Source organism: Diorhabda carinulata, chromosome Y (genome assembly GCF_026250575.1).
Source record: "Diorhabda carinulata isolate Delta chromosome Y, icDioCari1.1, whole genome shotgun sequence".
In the NCBI taxonomy this organism is placed as follows: domain Eukaryota; kingdom Metazoa; phylum Arthropoda; class Insecta; order Coleoptera; family Chrysomelidae; genus Diorhabda; species Diorhabda carinulata.
In genome coordinates, this window is record NC_079473.1 from 4650576 (window position 1) to 4667821 (window position 17246).

The window sequence follows — 17246 nt, forward strand, 5'->3', positions numbered from 1 at the left end:
CTAGCGGACCTTTTAGTTTTTGTATAGGATGAAGCATTCATTCTTTCTTTCCTTCCTTTTTATTCCATAATATACAAGGTATACAGTTATTTTTAATCGTTTCTATTTTGTCTTTTAGTCTTGGTATGTAAAATTCCTTGTTTACTACTCCTTGTGTTTTTTTCTTTCAAAAATTTCCTATCTCGTGGACTTTTATTATTATTTTTTAAGTCTGCATGTTCTTTGGAATGACAAGTAATTTTAATCCATTATCGTATTTATACAATATATCATGCTCTAAATAAAAATCTTCATACTCTTCGGTAGTCAAAATCCTTTTTATCGCCATCTGCCTACATCGTCTATACTCAATTTCATACTGAAATTCTTCTAGCATCAGGGCCCATCGTGCAACTCCTGTTGTAAGGTCCCTTTTCTCCATGGTTTTTATGAATGCATTACAGTCTGTAACTATTTTAAATTTCGTTCCTAGCAAGTAGATTCGGAATTTCTTCACACTTTTAATAATGGCGAGTATTTCGAGCTCATAGCTTGTATACTTCATCTCTGCAGGGGTCGTCTTTCTACTCATGTAGTATATCCGGTGAAGCTTCGAATCGTCACTAGATCGCTGCTAAAAGAATGCTCAATAACTATGTATATTTGCATAGGTGTGTAGTTATGATTGGACTTGTTTGTCACTTACTATGTATCCTAAAAATTTTACCTCGGTTTTCAACAGTTGACACTTTTTCTTTTTCATTTCTAGTCCATATTCTGCAGCTGTCTTTAATACAAGTTTTAGTCTTTCTATCCCCTCTTCTTCGTTCGCACTCAAGATGATAACATGTAGTATATAACATACATTCCTGCAGTCAACTCCCTGAAGACATGAGCGATGAATCGTTGGAAAACTGCTTGACTACTACTTCCAAATGGACATTTCATAAACTCGTACTGACCAATCGGCGTTACAAAAGAAGTATATTTTGTGCTCTTGCTTCAACAGGTACATGAAAAAATCCATTTTTCAAATCAAGGGTGCTGAATATCCTTGCTCTCTGTAAGCTGTCTAGGACATCTTCAATAAGGGGAAGTGGAAATCTATCGCGTATTATATTTTTGTTTAATTTTCGATAATCGCAACAAATTCTGGTTCGGCCATCTCCTCGGTTCGCCGTCATAAGAAAAACAAATGTAAAACTTTTATAACTTTGAGTTTTGCCTGCGTAATGTTGTGACCAATTCTATCTACAGAACTTAACGTTGTCATGATTAAATTAAAAGATTTATTCTATGCAAAATATATACATTTTGAAAAAAAAATAGAAGAAAATAACTCTTTGTCTTTCGTTTATTAAAACTTAATCCTCTACCTTTCTACTCAGAAGACAAATATGTCGTTTTTACAGCAAAAGAAAAAACAAAATTATCATCTGGACTTGGAATAATAAAAGGAATATGAACAGTGTAGTCTTCTTTAAATTAGCAGGTTTGTCGTAACACTTTATTTTACAATGTTCTGCTATTGCGTACAGCTCTAATGATCAATTTAACAACGGAAAGTATATTAGAAGAAGAGCAATCACAAATTGAATGTAGTGGAAAAGCCAGTCCTTCATCAAGTGGTTTTGAGGATAAATTTGCGAATGAAGAGGTAAGATGAAAATACCAATTTTAAATATAGTAATTTTTAAATTTGTCTGTAGGAAAATGTTGCATCTGGTGATCTGATAGAAAAAACCAATCGCAATCAAGCAGAATATAAGGATACAGAAAAAAATTAAAAAGTAGCAGAATAAATAATAAATGAAATTAGTGATTCTAGAACTACTGAGAATATTGACAATACTCCATCTATTAGTATAACAATCAATAATATGAGTAGTTCAATTGATTCTCCGCTAAATTGGACATTGATCGCTGATTCCTCACAATTGTAACCAGATTTTGTGAAATTAGGATAAAACAATTGGATTATTTATGGAAACTCTAGTTCGAAATACACTTTGATTAGATAATGTTCGCCAAAAGCTCCGGGATTAGAATGTTCTATGACTTTGTTCAATAACCGTCGATCAGATCCGGGTATTTAAATTTCCATAGATAGTGAATATTCATATCATTATATTTGTAATTTGGATTGTAAATAAAGTGAATTCGACTTATATTTTGGATTGATTGATGTCTTATACCTAGTTATTTTCAAACTAAAACTATTTAGATAATGTTTCTGTTTGCCATTGAATACGAGAATTATTCAGAAAATGGGAAAGTTATGAAATTAAGAAAAGTTACTTCACACACTGACGCTAAATATCCATAGGCTTCTTCAAGATTTTTGCCAACAAAAACCGTTTCGCAGATTGTACCTCAATTAAGCTTATTCCAATTATTAAATGATGGTTTCATGTTGTGTCCAAAACGTATCATATAGAACATGAAATTATAGATGCAACTGGGAGTTGTTTCGTCCAAGGAAATTTTATAGTAAATCTAGCTTCAGAATTCGCGCTGAAGTAAATCGAATCGAAAAAAGTCTAGAGTTTTTCACAATAATGGCAGATGAAAATGAGTGGAATAATTAAGAAAGTCCAAACCGGAATTTCCAAGATGTAACTTCTTGCAGTATACAGCAACTTTCCATATCTCCGATTGAATTGAGCCAGGTAAATATAGTTTTCAAAGACACTGTGTAAAACAAGGTGTATAGAAATGCTCGAAGCAGTGTTGACCTTAATGAAACAACTTCCTGCATTCCCCGCTCTTCTAGAAGCTCTTGATAGTTCAACGGAAGGTAGAGGAAGTAATGAATGTGCTTTCCTGCACTCTATTCTGTCGTAAGAGTTCTCATTCGGTGTCTTAGTTCTGTCTGAGAAACTTGGAATAACTTTACCTTCAATTCCAAGCAGAGTACATAGATATGCACATAGCTTCTTAACTCAGATACAGAGAATTCAGGAAAAACGAGTCAACAGTTGTTCATACTTTTATCCGTTACATCCACAACTTTTCTTGAAATAGGTGTTCAGTAGAAATTGAAAATCAAGTACTCGTCTGCTCCCGATTTTTCCAGGTTGGTTTTCACATTTTCCCAGTCGAAATTTGGTCAATTTACTATCACTCTTCTATTATGATTTATATTAATTTTAGAAAATACAAGAATCAAATTTTTTTAGTTTAAGTAATTCTTCGCTCACTGCTGTTTTTCTTTTCTATACTTTTTACGATACACAACAATATTCTAAAAAAATGTTGAGAATCTTTGATTTATGCATCGAAATTACGCGAAAAAAAATTGCTATTTTCAAGTTGTTTTATTGGAATTTATTGAAATTGATAGACTTGAGACATAAGAAAAATTATCGGCTTGATAGTTGAATAATAAATTAAGTCATATTTTTGAAATTTTTGTGCCAAATGGAATTGGGCATCAAATTGACGGAAAGGGGCATAAAAATGATTGAAATTTATTTAAATTTAAAAAATAGGATTTTTTCAACAAACTTTATTGAGAAAATTAACAAATTTTTACAAAAATTAGAACGGAAATTTGAATTCCGATAGAAAATTTTTTTAAAAATCACGACACCGCCACTCAAAAGTATTTTTCTGCTATTCTCCTTATACTTCGTCCTCCTTCTCTTCTTCTACTTCTTGCTTCTCCTCTTCTTCTTCGTAGTCTTCGTTTGATTGGATTGCACAGTGACAAATTGACAAGTGTAAAAGAAGCATTAAGAAAACGAATGGTAATACCAATACTGACAACTCCACATCAGTTAATACTTCGAATGGCTAATCAAGATGCTAATAGAAAACAAAATGGGGAAGTGAATCGAATAATAGAGGTAAATATTTAAATACAATAAATATATGTAAAAACTTATTGTATAAAGTACAAATCAGCTAAGAAAAGGCCAGACGCGTCATAACTGACAAAGTCTGCAATAATTTCCTTCTGGCATTTTTTTACGATTGTTCGGTATTTTTCATATAGAAATGCAAGTGCTAAATAGACGCAAAGCTGCACGAATGCCGCATGGTCCAAATCAGAATTCGAAGGTAAGTCGTAGCGTAACCATGGATCTATGGAGTGTAGAGAAGGAGGAACATCTCTGGGTTAAAAAATGTGAGCTGATTTTTGATGGGAAAATAGGTGGCGCTGATTATAGAGGGTATTCGCTTGAATTTTACGCGCTGATTTGAAAATAACTGTATAGTAATGCTTTAAATAATGCACCGTGATAATGAATCTCGTTAAATTAACTTTATTATTTAGCTATTTATTTGGTTTAGATAATACATATATTCTAATATGAAAAAAAAGTAGAATCATGTAACAATAATGAAATAGTATAAAAAAACATTTTGGTTGATTAAAATAAAATATTGAATTTTATCCGTAACTAATATAATAATTATAGCGATATAATTAGATCAATAAAAATAATAGAATAATAAAAAAAATATTTCGGTTCATAAAAATAAAATATTGAACTTCATTAGCAACTAATATAATAGTTATAGTCATATAAAAATGAATTTTGCTTTCTAAGAGATTCAAACATGACTTACCTTTGGTATTCCAAAGAGACTTGCTTGTTTTATATTTTGAGATGAACGAATACCACAATCTTTTAAAGAACCACTTATACATCCAGAAATACAACAAGTTTTCACCATGATTTTTTTACTATTTTTTTAATATTTTTAAACGTTGTTTAATTCTTTTCACCACCTACATAATATTCTGTTTTCGTTAGTTTATAGAATCTAAAGCTAGTTTCAGATATAGTAAGTGTTTAACTTCAGATCTCAATCTCATAGTACAATCAGTGCCACGTATTATCCCTACAGAATTCAGACCATATTTTAAACGTACCGTCCATAAGAGATGTTACTCCTTCTCTACACTCCATACATGGATCTATTACCATCCCGAGCCTCTCTTCGATATTGCCAAGCCTTTACTTAGGAAGGAAAGTACGGTAATATTATAAATAATTTGCGCTTATAGTCAGATGCATAACCGACCGAACATCGGACATTCAGCATTTAGTATTATTCGTTGTTCAGTAGATAGTGTGATTTATTGTGTTCGGTGTTATTTTTTAATCTGTGCCATAGTTTATTCTACAGATAGCGCTGTTTTTGAACATTAGGGACAAAATCGTTTTAATAATGTCCGCAAAAAAAGTTGGAAAGCAAGGTCTTGGTTGGATATCTTGATTGAAAATGTTTTAAAGTGGACTGTATACAATGTGAGAAGCACAATAAAACGATTTGTTTCGATTTTCACTTTATTGTACAAATGCTTTGTGTGCCTGAACAAAAAATGCTGTTGGCCTCGTGGCTCCTTGATGATTGATGTCTGTCTTCTTCTGCGCAAGCCCGGTTACTCTAGGTAGGCGCATGTGCCAAGTTCAGTAGCGCACTCAACATAATTTAAATATATACATTAAATGGTTAAACATACCGGCCTCCTTGAAAGGCTCGACTTTCAAACGACAAATAATATAAAAAATTATGAAATTTATATGTGTTTTCAAATAACTTAAAAGTAAAATGTCAAAATAAATGTCAATCACTAAGAAACACTTTTTAAACGTCTATGGGTAGGACGCAAATTTCTGACACCGCCCTCTTCGGGATTCCATTCTTCGCACGGAGGGTAACTACTCTAGTGATGCCATCGCTGCCTGGATGCAGCTTAACAATGCGAGCTAAAGCCCAATACAATGGCGGCAATTTCTTATCCTTCAATAAGGCGAGAGCTCCTATATTGAGAAGTTCTTTACTTGCAGTTTTCCACTTTACACGTTGCTGCAAAGTTGAGACGTATTCGGAAGACCAACGTCGCCAATAATGATGATACATTTGCTGCAGTGCATGATACGTTGATAGCCGGTTAACTGGTATTTGCTGAACGTTTGATTGAGGTATGGCCTTCAACACGTCGCCAATTAAAAAGTGACTGGGAGTTAAAGGACAAAGGTCGTTGGGATCATCGGTTAATGGGATGAGAGGTCTAGAATTAAGAGTGGCCTCCACCTGAATGCATAGGGTGGTAAAATCTTCCAAAGACAAGCAGTTTAGACCTATCACTCTTTTTAGATGATATTTGGCCGATTTCATAGCCGATTCCCACAAACCACCCATATGCGGGCTGTTCGCAGGGTTAAAATGCCACCGAATTCCTTGTGTGTCACAAAATGTAGAAAATGAATTGTCTTGTTCTAATGTTTTTAGGAACGATCGCAAATCATTGTTTGCTCCAACGAAACATCCCCCATTGTCAGAATATATATCACTGCATAGACCGCGCCGTGAAAAAAATCTTTTGAGGACGTTTAGAAACGAATTTGCAGTTAAATCAGTTGCTACCTCTAAATGCACAGCCTTGGTAGTCATGCAAATAAAAATACACAAATATGCCTTTATAAATTTTCTATTTCTGTGCTTAACTTCCTTGACCGAAAATGGCCCCGCGTAATCGATGCCACTGCTTAAAAACGGTCTAGCTTGTGCGAAGCGTACGCTAGGTAAGTTTCCCATTTTTTCATTGTAAGAGCGAGGCTTTACTCGAAAGCAAGTTATACATTGATGTAAAATCTTTTTGACAATTTGTTTACCCCGCAATGGCCAAAAGTTATTTCTGAAAGAGGCCAAAGTTGCTTGAGCACCAGCGTGTAATAATAATGTATGCTCTCTTTCGATTAGAAGGCGCGTGACGTGACCATTATGAGGTATGACGTAAGGGAATTTTTTGTCAAATGAAAAGTTTGAATTGACAATTCTCCCCCCTACCCGCAATAAATGATCGCTATCTAAAAATGGGTTTAAAGTTAACAATTTTGAATGAGCGTTTAGCGGTTTATTTTTAATTAAACATTTTATTTCTTCCGCAAAATGCACTGATTGCGTTGCCCTTATAATACTTTGTTTTGCCAGTTTTAATTCGTGCACTGTGAGTTTTGTACCGTATATTCTATCATGTTTTGCACGTAATGTGTTACCTTTAAATCGTAAAATCCACGCTATGACTCTGTTTAATTTGTCGAAATTAGAATATCTCTCGAATATCGTACTATCAGCTATAATTACATTTTGTGTTAACGCGGAATTTTTTACCTCTGGTAATTCATTGAGTGGTAAAAAATTATTATTCGTGACCGGTCGATTAGGATTGCTTAGAAAGAATGGCCCGTTCCCCCACATGTCGCATTCGAGCAGCTGACTGGGTAGTGATCCTCTCGAGATGATGTCAGCCGCGTTATGTTCGGATTTTACATGTTGCCAATTTTCGATTTTGGATTTTCCTTGTATGTCCGCTACGCGGTTTGCTACAAATGTTTTTAAAAGTGCGGGTTCCGTATTTAACCACGATAAAACGATGGTTGAATCAGTATAATAAAAAATGTTAGATATACGACAAGTAAAAGCCTCCATGAGCTTAGCTGTCAGATTCGTTGCTAATAAAGCTGCGTTTAGCTCCAAGCGTGGCAACGTGACAACCTTTAAAGGTGCTACTCTTGATTTAGCACAAATTAAACGTACAGAGCATTGTCCGGAGTTATCTACAGTTCGTAGGTATGAACACGCACCATACGCGATAGTAGATGCATCGCTGAAAGTGTGAATTTCAATAATATTGGCATTGGGAACTGTTATTTGTCAAGGAATTTTAATTGTAGCCAAAATAGGTAATTCCTTTTGTAAATGAATAAACTCTGAAATTATTGGTGAAGGAGCAATTTGATCCCAATCTACTTTGTGCTGCCAAAGTTTTTGCATGATAACCTTGGCTTTAACAATTACTGGACCGACCAAGCCCAATGGATCGAATAACTGAGCAATTACGGAGAGTATTTCGCGTTTTGTGAAATTGTTATTTTCAATTTGTATTGAATCTGTGCTGAAATGTAGCGTGTCTGATTGAGAGTTCCAGACAAACGCTAAAGTTTTTGATTGGTCATCGGTTGATAGATAATGATCTGGTAGATCTGAAATGTTGTTAATATCGTTGAAAATGTTTGGTTTGTTAGTTTTCCACTTCCGAAGAGGAAAGGATCCACTTTCTAAAATGTTGGTGATGTTGGTGTCTGTACCAGTGATGAGTTCATCAACATAAAAATCGCCAGTTATTACTTGTGATGCTACTGGGTACTTTTTACTGTTTTCTAAAGCGAGTTGGTGCAAGCATCGTATAGCAATGAATGAAGCTGGAGCTGTGCCGTATGTTACGGTGTTTAATGTGTAGACTTCTAGAGGCAGGTTTGGATCCGAACGCCACATAATTCGCTGTAAATCACGTTGCTCTTCTACAATTTCCACCTGCCGATACATCTTCTCTATGTCCGCTACCATTGCTACATTGTGTTGTCTAAAACGAATGATGATAGCAAAAAGATCTTCCTGTATTGTAGGACCCACCATTAGCGTATCATTCAACGAAATACCGTTTCCTGTTTTGGCGGATGCATCGAACACCACTCGTAGTTTAGTGGTTGCACTATCCTTCACGACACCATGATGTAGTAGGTAAAAAACTCCCTTTCCATCCACTTCCGTTGCCCACGTCGGCACCTTGGTCATGTGCCCGAGTTTTTCATATTCCCTCATGAACTCCGAATATTGTTGACGTATGACTGTATCATTGATCAGTTTACATTCTAATTTGTGAAACCTTTTAATCGCATTCATCTTAGAATTCCCCAAATCGCCTACATCTTCGCGAACTGGCAACGTCGCACGAAATCTGCCAGTTTCAGTCCGCTGAATTGTTTTTAGGAAATGTTCTTCGCATTGTTTTTCTTCAATCGTCCGTTTGGTTTTGTTATCGTCTTGGTATTCCTCGATTTTCCAAAATTTCTCAATTGCGTTTTCAAGCGTAGTTGTGATTAAATTACATGATATGGTATTACTACTGTTATTTTGAATTGAATAATTTTGATATATGGGTCCCGATATGACCCATCCAAATAATGTTTTCTGAAGTATCGGTTTACCGTCGCCGAGCTTAAATTGCCCATCCGCTAAAATATCCCAAAAGACACCTGCGCCTAAGAGAATATCCAGTTTGGCGGATTTATCGAATTCAGGATCCGCAAGAGTAATGTGTTTCGTTTCGGAATATTTAAATGTTGACAATCGATTTTGAAGTTTGGAATATTACCCGCTATTTGGTTTATAACTAAAAATGTAGCATTTTGTTGAAAAGAATTGTTTTCTCTTGAAATTATATCAATATTTAATTGATCTGTGATATTAGTAGTAACCTGATTAACACCGATCACTGGTAAGTTTATTTTGGTAGTACCGATATTTAATTTTCGCGCAAGGTCAGAGGTTATTAGATTTGATTGAGAACCCGAGTCTAACAATGCACGTGCTTTGATTAAATTGCCTGATTTGTCTTTGAGGAATACAGCCGCTGTGCTAAGAAGAACATTTTGTTTTTTATTATTTAGATGATGTGTGATTGATGAGAGTTGGATAGTTTCTTGAGGTGCGTCTGTGTTTTGTATATTTTTAACTGCCAAATGTGTGTTTGTGGCTAATGAAGGATTGCTGTGATTTTGTGTTTGAATGTTGTCTCGATGAATTAGTGTGTTATGTTTCTTTTGACAAACCTTGCAGGTTCCACGAGTGCAAGAATCTGACCTATGATCACCTCTGAGACAATTAAAGCATAATTTTAGTTTAATTACCTCGTTTTGTCGCGTTGAACTTGGTAACTTAAGGAATTTTTTACATGAATAAATGTAATGATCTTGATCTTTGCAATAAGCGCATTGCGCCTGCGTGACGGCACATGTGATTGTTTGACCTTCACCTCGTGAGGGATATTTAGAATTAATTTTGTTTGTTTGTATACTGTTATTTGCATTTTTGTGCGTGTGATTATAATAGTTAGATTTTAACATGGTTTGCTGATTATCAGTTTTTTCTTTGCTTTCTAAATATTCACAACGATTTACTAAAAAGTCGAGAAATTCTGACAATGGTGGAGGTTCTCTTTTATTTTGTAAATGTAAATGTTCATGCCAACGTTCCCTAGTACGTGCGTCTAGTTTAATTTTTAATAGTTGAATTAATAGGCGATCCCACGAATCAGTTGGTTCACCTAGAGCTTTGAGTGAAGTAATTAGTTGTTTGAATGTGTCAGTTAAATTTCTTAAAAAAGGAGCTGATTCCTTAGTAATTACTGGCATGTTAAATAATTCTTCTACATGTTTGTCTATAATATTTTTTTTGTTTTCAAATCGTTCTCGCAATATACGAAAAGCTACTAAATAATTCTCATCTGTCAACTCAAGTTGCTGAATTAATTTTTCTGCCTCACCCTTAAGTCGGCCCTGTAAATAATACAACTTTTCTACTTGAGATAACTGCTGATTCTGGTCAACTAATGCCTGAAATCTTTGAATGAAAATATTACACTCAACACGTGCAAACACTGCGTTTATTATAAATATACCATGCACACCAAACCTCTATGCAATAAACAGTTGCTATTTCTATAAGATAGTAATAACTAAGTAATATCCTACTGTAATATATGTTTAAATCTTTAAAATATATTTTTTTGTAAATAAGAAATAAGAACCTACGCCACTGGTATATCAGTCTGAAGCGACAGAGAGGGAATATTTTAAAGTGAGGCAGACGATAACTAGTTGATGACGCCTGTGGCATTTTCTTAGTTGATTCGTACTTTACATGTTGATTGGTTGATTGTACAATGAATCGACACTGAGGACATACAGACAGCTGCCGAAAATTTGTTGAATGAACATATCACAAAACTAGAAGTCCTTAAAAGATACTATGAAGATAAGAAGAATATTCACATTGAGAAATCCAAGACATGTACTACTATTACCACACTCACTATTCGACTGCCTGACGCCTGTTTCGACGTTCTCCGTTAGTCTCTATGTGTTTTGTACAAACCAAAAAAATATTACCGAGTATAATTTCATTTAAGATCGTCAGTTGATTGAATTAGTAAACTCACTAAAGGCATTGAACAAAATATGTAATTTGATTACATATCTATCATTACTCAGATTGAATTAGAACAACTTCCAAATTCAGTGGTAAGTTCAATAATTACTCATCTTGTACTGATTACTGTGGACAATTTAAATTTTGGTATCACTTAAATAAATACTAACAAATCATGTGTTTTTATATAAAACATCGTAGTTATGAAAAAGCTACTTTCGAGTAGATAAACTCAAATATTTGAGATCCCTAAAATCCTTTTCGTAGAAAATATGTATTGTTTTAATTTTTGTTTCCGCTCAACTCCTTCATTATCTCGAAGTCGAGCAACATTAAGTAATAACTAATTGAACCATACGATAGGATCGGGAAATATAAAAAGCTTTTCTTTGGTGATGGGATGGTTGAAAAATGTTTTTAAAGAATTTAAATTTTAAAAATCTGTCCCCACTTTCATGAATAAATTCAAGGCATTTTTTTTGTAAATTAGTTTTTCCTTGTCCTTGCAAAATGAAGTAACCCTTGCTTCGGATAATTCATCAGTATTCATGTTAATTTCCTGTTTTTATTTTTTATTGGAACCTCAATATCAGTGACATTATTAGAACATTTTTCTTATTGGTTATAAGAGAGTCCTCACTCTTGGAAGCACTAAAAGTTTCAGATGAGTATAATAATTCAATTTAGGAAAATATAGATGGAGCGGATCTTTCAGACTGATGTAAAATACAGAATATGCAATAAATATGCATATTGATGAGTATGATTTACAGAATCTAAATGCTTTTAAGAGGTTGACAATATCTAATATTAATGAATGAATCATCTCTTCCCAAATAGTAATTACAAAGCCAGATCGATGTGTCCATCAATTTTTGAATTTCCCGCCTGCCAACTGAAACGGCAACACTGCACATGTCAATATGCTTCGTGGAAGAATATCGTTATTTTTCTGCAATTTGTTCACTAGTGTCTCTGGATGGCGATAGACTTGCCGAACCATATCGAAATGGTTTTTTTTATTTATTTTAATCGGTGTCTTACACTAATTCGATGTCGGTAAAATTGCGTTATCAAGTCGCCATGATCTTTCTCTATTTTTATCAGTTTGAGGATAATTTTGACTGGATGCTGTAGGTCTGACGGATTTAAATCGGATTAATCTTTTTCTTGAAAGCATCTTGTGAGATTTTTCAGTTTGTGGTTTAGTTGTAAGTGGATATAGAATTGGAGGACTAAAGTTTTCATGTAGTGCTCTGACTCCACTGGATATTAGCGGTATTGAGGAATTATACCGAGACATCTTATGTATCTGTATTCGTTTGCGATAAAATGGCTGCCTTTGTTTGAGTGTTTAGATATTTTTCGAGTGACATATTAGTCTTATTTTTTTTTTCATTCCATAGGGGAGTATCAGTGGAGTAACGCAAACTTATTTGTTGATAAATCGATAACTTTTTACAATATAAAATTGTAGATTTCGTACGAATGTAGAGCAAAGACAAAAGTAGCTAGATGCATTGAAAATACAGGAAAAAGATTTACCAGAAGAAGTTTATATTTGTGGATCTCATTTCAAAGCAAACAATTTTCAATGGAAGAAAATCCTGAAAAAATATTTTTGAAAAAGAATGTGTAATTGATAAAAGAATTAGCTTATTTACAAAGAATATTGCTTTCCGGCAAAAAGTTATGTTAAATTTGGGGATATTAAACCGGGTACTTCTTAGCAGTGTTTAGACTTAACATCTGAAAGGTATTTATTGTCTGTTGGAAAAATGTTGTTAATGCATACTTATTGCTGATTTTGTAGTTTACATCAGTCTGAAAGATCCGCTTCATCCAAATTTTTAGAAATTTAATTATTTCACTCACCTGAAACTTTAAGTGCTTCTAAAAGTATTGATAAATTTGCCACTCAGAAAGCCAGAAAGATTATTTTATAATTAGGTAATTATAATGATTAGGTACCTAGTCTCTAAACTGTAGAACAACTGATTAATATACTTTTCGTTGAGTATTGAGTTGGTACATTTTTATGCAAAAGTGATATTGTTTGTTTTTAATTTGATGAAGTATTTTGTTGGTATTATATAAGCTGGCCAAAAAAATGAAGTTTTCAAATTTTATTTGCATTTTTACTCATGAATCACTTCTTCACAACGATGTGACGTAGGAATACGATAAAAATATGTAACTATCTAATCTATTTTTTCCATAAAACTGAAAAACGACAAAACTACAGATTAACTATCAAGTTAAAGGTATTTGACCTTGAACAGAAAAAGAATATACAATTTTTGAGTATCCTATTCTGTAGAGTTTTGTAAGTAACTAATTTAACCATATGACTGGAATAGGGAAATATAAAAAGCTTTTCTAAAAATTAAAACTAAGACTAATACGTCACTTTAACAATATCTAAACACTCAAAAATATTTCACTCCAACAAATCTATTCAAAATGCTTTCTCAGTTTTTAGTGAACAAAGGCAGCCATTTTATCGCAAACGAATACAGATACATAGCGATGTTGCCTAGTTTATATATTTTCATAAACTTTTTCATCAAAATTATTTTCTTGGTCTTGAAAATATTTTTATTTAGGAAAATAACGATAAACCTCCAAGGAAAAAATCATGTCTAGTTAAGATGTATCAGTATAATTCCGCAATACCGTCAATATCCAGTGTCAGTCAGAGCACTGAATGAAAACGTTAGCCCTCCAAAAAAGAAGAAAGTAAGATTTGATCTCGAAAATATATCTATATTCACTTACAACAAAACCACAAACTGAAAAATCTTACAAGACGCTTTTAAGAAAAAGATTAATCTTATGAAAATAAATTAGAAATAGATTTTTGTGACTACTTGAATTCAAGATGCCATGGTTGCTTTGGAGAATGATTAAAATGTGAGTCTAAGAAATGTGGACCAGAATGTAAGTTTAACCGATCGTTTTACATTCACAGAATCATTTATTTACATTCTGAAAAGGTTATCACAAACTCTTTGGTGAAGTAAAAATCTTAATTGTGTTTTCTAATTGTTTTGAAGAAAAATGTTTATATATGTGTTTGAAATTGAAGGGATTTAGATTATTCTTTCATATAAGATATTAATGAATCTTTTTATAAAAATTTCAAATCTTGTTGAGCTCCCATACTATTTATACGTTTACCTCCGTGCCCTTGCTGTTCTTCACGCGAGTTTTTTTTTACATATAGTTATTCAGATTTAATCAATATATTTAATATTAATAAAAAAAAGTTGTTTAAATAACTTAAGCAGTTTGAATAAATTATTGTTAGCAATTTTTTGGTGTATAGATATAGTAATCAAACAACACCGCATATTGATATGTGCAGTGTTGCTGTTTCAGTTGGCAGGCGGGAAATTCAAAAAGTGGACTTATCGATCTGGCTTTGTAAATACTATTTGGGAAGAGGTGATTCATTCATTAGTATTAGATATTGCCAACCTCTTAAAAGCATTTAGATTGTGTAAATCATACTCATCGACATGCATATTTATTGCATATTTTGTACTTTACAACGATGTCTGAAAGAGCCGCTTCATCTAAATTTTCCTAAATTGAATTATTACACTCATTTGAAACTTTAAGTGCTTCTAAGAATAAACTAACTCTTGTAACCAACAAGAAGAATGTTCTAACGTTGTCACTGGTATTGAAGTTCCAATAAAAAAGAAACAGGAAACAAACATGAATACTGATGAATTACCCGAAGCAAGGGGCCTTGGGTACTTCATTTTGCAAGGACTTTGTGGTAGCGAAAAACTAATTTAATAAAAAAATGCGTCGAATTTATTCATGAAAGTGGGGACAGATTTTTCAAATTTAAATTCATCAAAAACATTTTTTAACCATCCCATCACCCATCACGCTAAAAATAGAACAGAAAAGCCTTTTACATTAGCCCACAGAATGTTGTTATTGAGTAGAGAGTGAGTTTACTAATTCAATCAACTGACGATTGATGAATTTTCGGCAGCTGTGTGTATGTTCTCAGTGTCGATTCATTGTACAATCAACCAAACAACATGTATATCATAAGTTTTTACATATATTTATTGTAATTAAATATTTACCTCTATTATTCAATTCACTTTCCCCATTTTGTTTTCTATTAGCATCTTCATTAGCCATTCAAAGTATTATCTGATGTGGAGTTGTCAGTATTGGTATTGCCATTCGTTTTCTTAATGCTTCTTTTACATTTGTCAATTTGTCACTGTGCAATCCAATCAAACGTTCATTCCATAATTGCATACATTCAGGTTTGAGTTTAATATTGTAGGTATCTTCAGTTCCATTTTCAATTTCTTCATACCTATACAATTCGAAATTATGTATGATTGTAACATTCAAGTTCAGTTCAAATGATAAGCATTCTCACCTCTTACTCGAACTTATTCTTAAAGTCACACCCAGTAATGAAAACATCAATTTCTGGTGAGCAAAATAGACAAGCTATAATTGCATCATATCGCCTATTCGTATTGATAGCTAAAAATAGAACAGCTCATTCTGTAGGGTAGAATCTGAAGTTTCATTCACTGAAAAGGAATTTTTAAAACAAACTTTTCACATCAACTTGATGAAAGTACTGAGGTTTCTTGCTAAGCTAATCTATTAGCCTTTGTTAGGTTTCGAACCCAATTAAAGCATAAAAGAAAAACTGCTTTTTTGCAAGTCTTTATAGTCAAAACCAACAGCGGAAAAAATTTTTAAATATCTCGATGATTTAATTACAGATAACGAAATAAAACGGACAACTGATGGTGCTCGTGCTATGAACTGAGGGTTGTAACTTTCATTAAGTCACGGCCCAAGTAATCCCGACTTTTTGCTATTCTGTGTGATGAAATGGGAAGTGAGCACAAAGCATTCCTGCTTCATTGTGAAGTACAATGTTTATCAAGAGTTAAAGTACTGTCAAGATTGTTCAAGCTTCTTGAGGAATTATCATGTATTTCATTTTTATTCCAGAGCCGATATCCATTCGAGTATCCTATCACCTGAAGTTTTTTCTTTTTATTGTCAAATTTTGAGGTTTTTTTCTAAATGTTTGGCATAAGCATCTGAGCCAAATACACTTGAATTATTTAGTGTCCGTGGTTTACCCTCAATCACTTTTCCATTAAGTTATGGAAAGTTTGCTGGAGTATAATCAAGAATAGTACCTCATTTTTTCATATTTACTTAATGAACTTTTGTATCAAATTTAATTTCAACCATTTTTATGTATTCTATTATCCAGTCTGACACTCAACTTTTGTGTTCCAGTGAAAATATTATAACATTCTGAAGAAAGCATTCATCAAAATGTATGTTTCCAATACCTTTTACGCTTATGTCACGTTTTGCAGATTTCATCATGCTTTGATCTTCTAGTTTTTTAAATGTGTACTCATCGCCTCTCATTGTGGTTATTATTATCGCTTATGAATACAGATATATTGATTATCATTTCTCTTAGAGGTATAGCTGAAAAATTTTTGAGTGAACTTACCTTTTAATTGTTCTGTATGGCCTTCATACAGCTTAGACAATTTTTCAAATATTTCCGTGTCACTTAATTACCAGTACAGCTCATAATATATGTTGACAAATGTATGTTTTTATAATTCATAATCATGAATACTACTTGGTACCTATGCGGTTTATAACCAAGTCCATAATTCTATATGCTTTTAAAGTTATTCCACTTATTTTACAGTTTCCAGAAAAGTTTTTTTTTCTAATGAATTTTCGTTTTTAGATTCGAAATCCTAATTATTTATTTATACAGTGAAACGTCTCGGACCCATAACTTGTTGTTTTTGGTATTATTAGAATAAAAATATCCTTTTTATTGTTATAACTTAATATAATGACAGATACGCAATAACCTAAACTGTCTAATCACACAAGAAGTCAACTTCACAACGTACTAGTATGTTGCCGTTTTCCGTTTCGATACAAAAAATATTGTAGGCAACGTTGTAAAATATTATTTTGGCTATAATACGTTGCCTAACGTATTATTGCTTAAAGAATATTCTTTATACAATGGTAATACTATTAATACTCATATAGGTAAGACTCCTATTTGGACAGTTGGTATTACATATATGTCTACATATTTTCATTTTATTTGTTTCAGATAGTTAAATCATCGTAACTACAGCGGTTTTGTTTCGTGATGTACAAGGCGAAAAATCGTTTTTTTCTTTTTTTTATTTCCGATATGTAAA

The 17246-nt window shown here is 33.0% G+C and overlaps 1 long non-coding RNA gene across 1 annotated transcript; it reads right to left on the reverse strand.

The window, feature by feature from the left end:
• Positions 1-15093: 15093 nt before the first annotated feature.
• LOC130903054 (uncharacterized) lies at positions 15094-15439 on the reverse strand. Its single transcript, XR_009060534.1, has 2 exons — positions 15407-15439; positions 15094-15340 (listed from the first exon to the last, which is right to left on the reverse strand). It is a non-coding gene; the product is annotated as an uncharacterized LOC130903054 (long non-coding RNA).
• Between the last annotated feature and the right edge of the window lie 1807 nt (positions 15440-17246).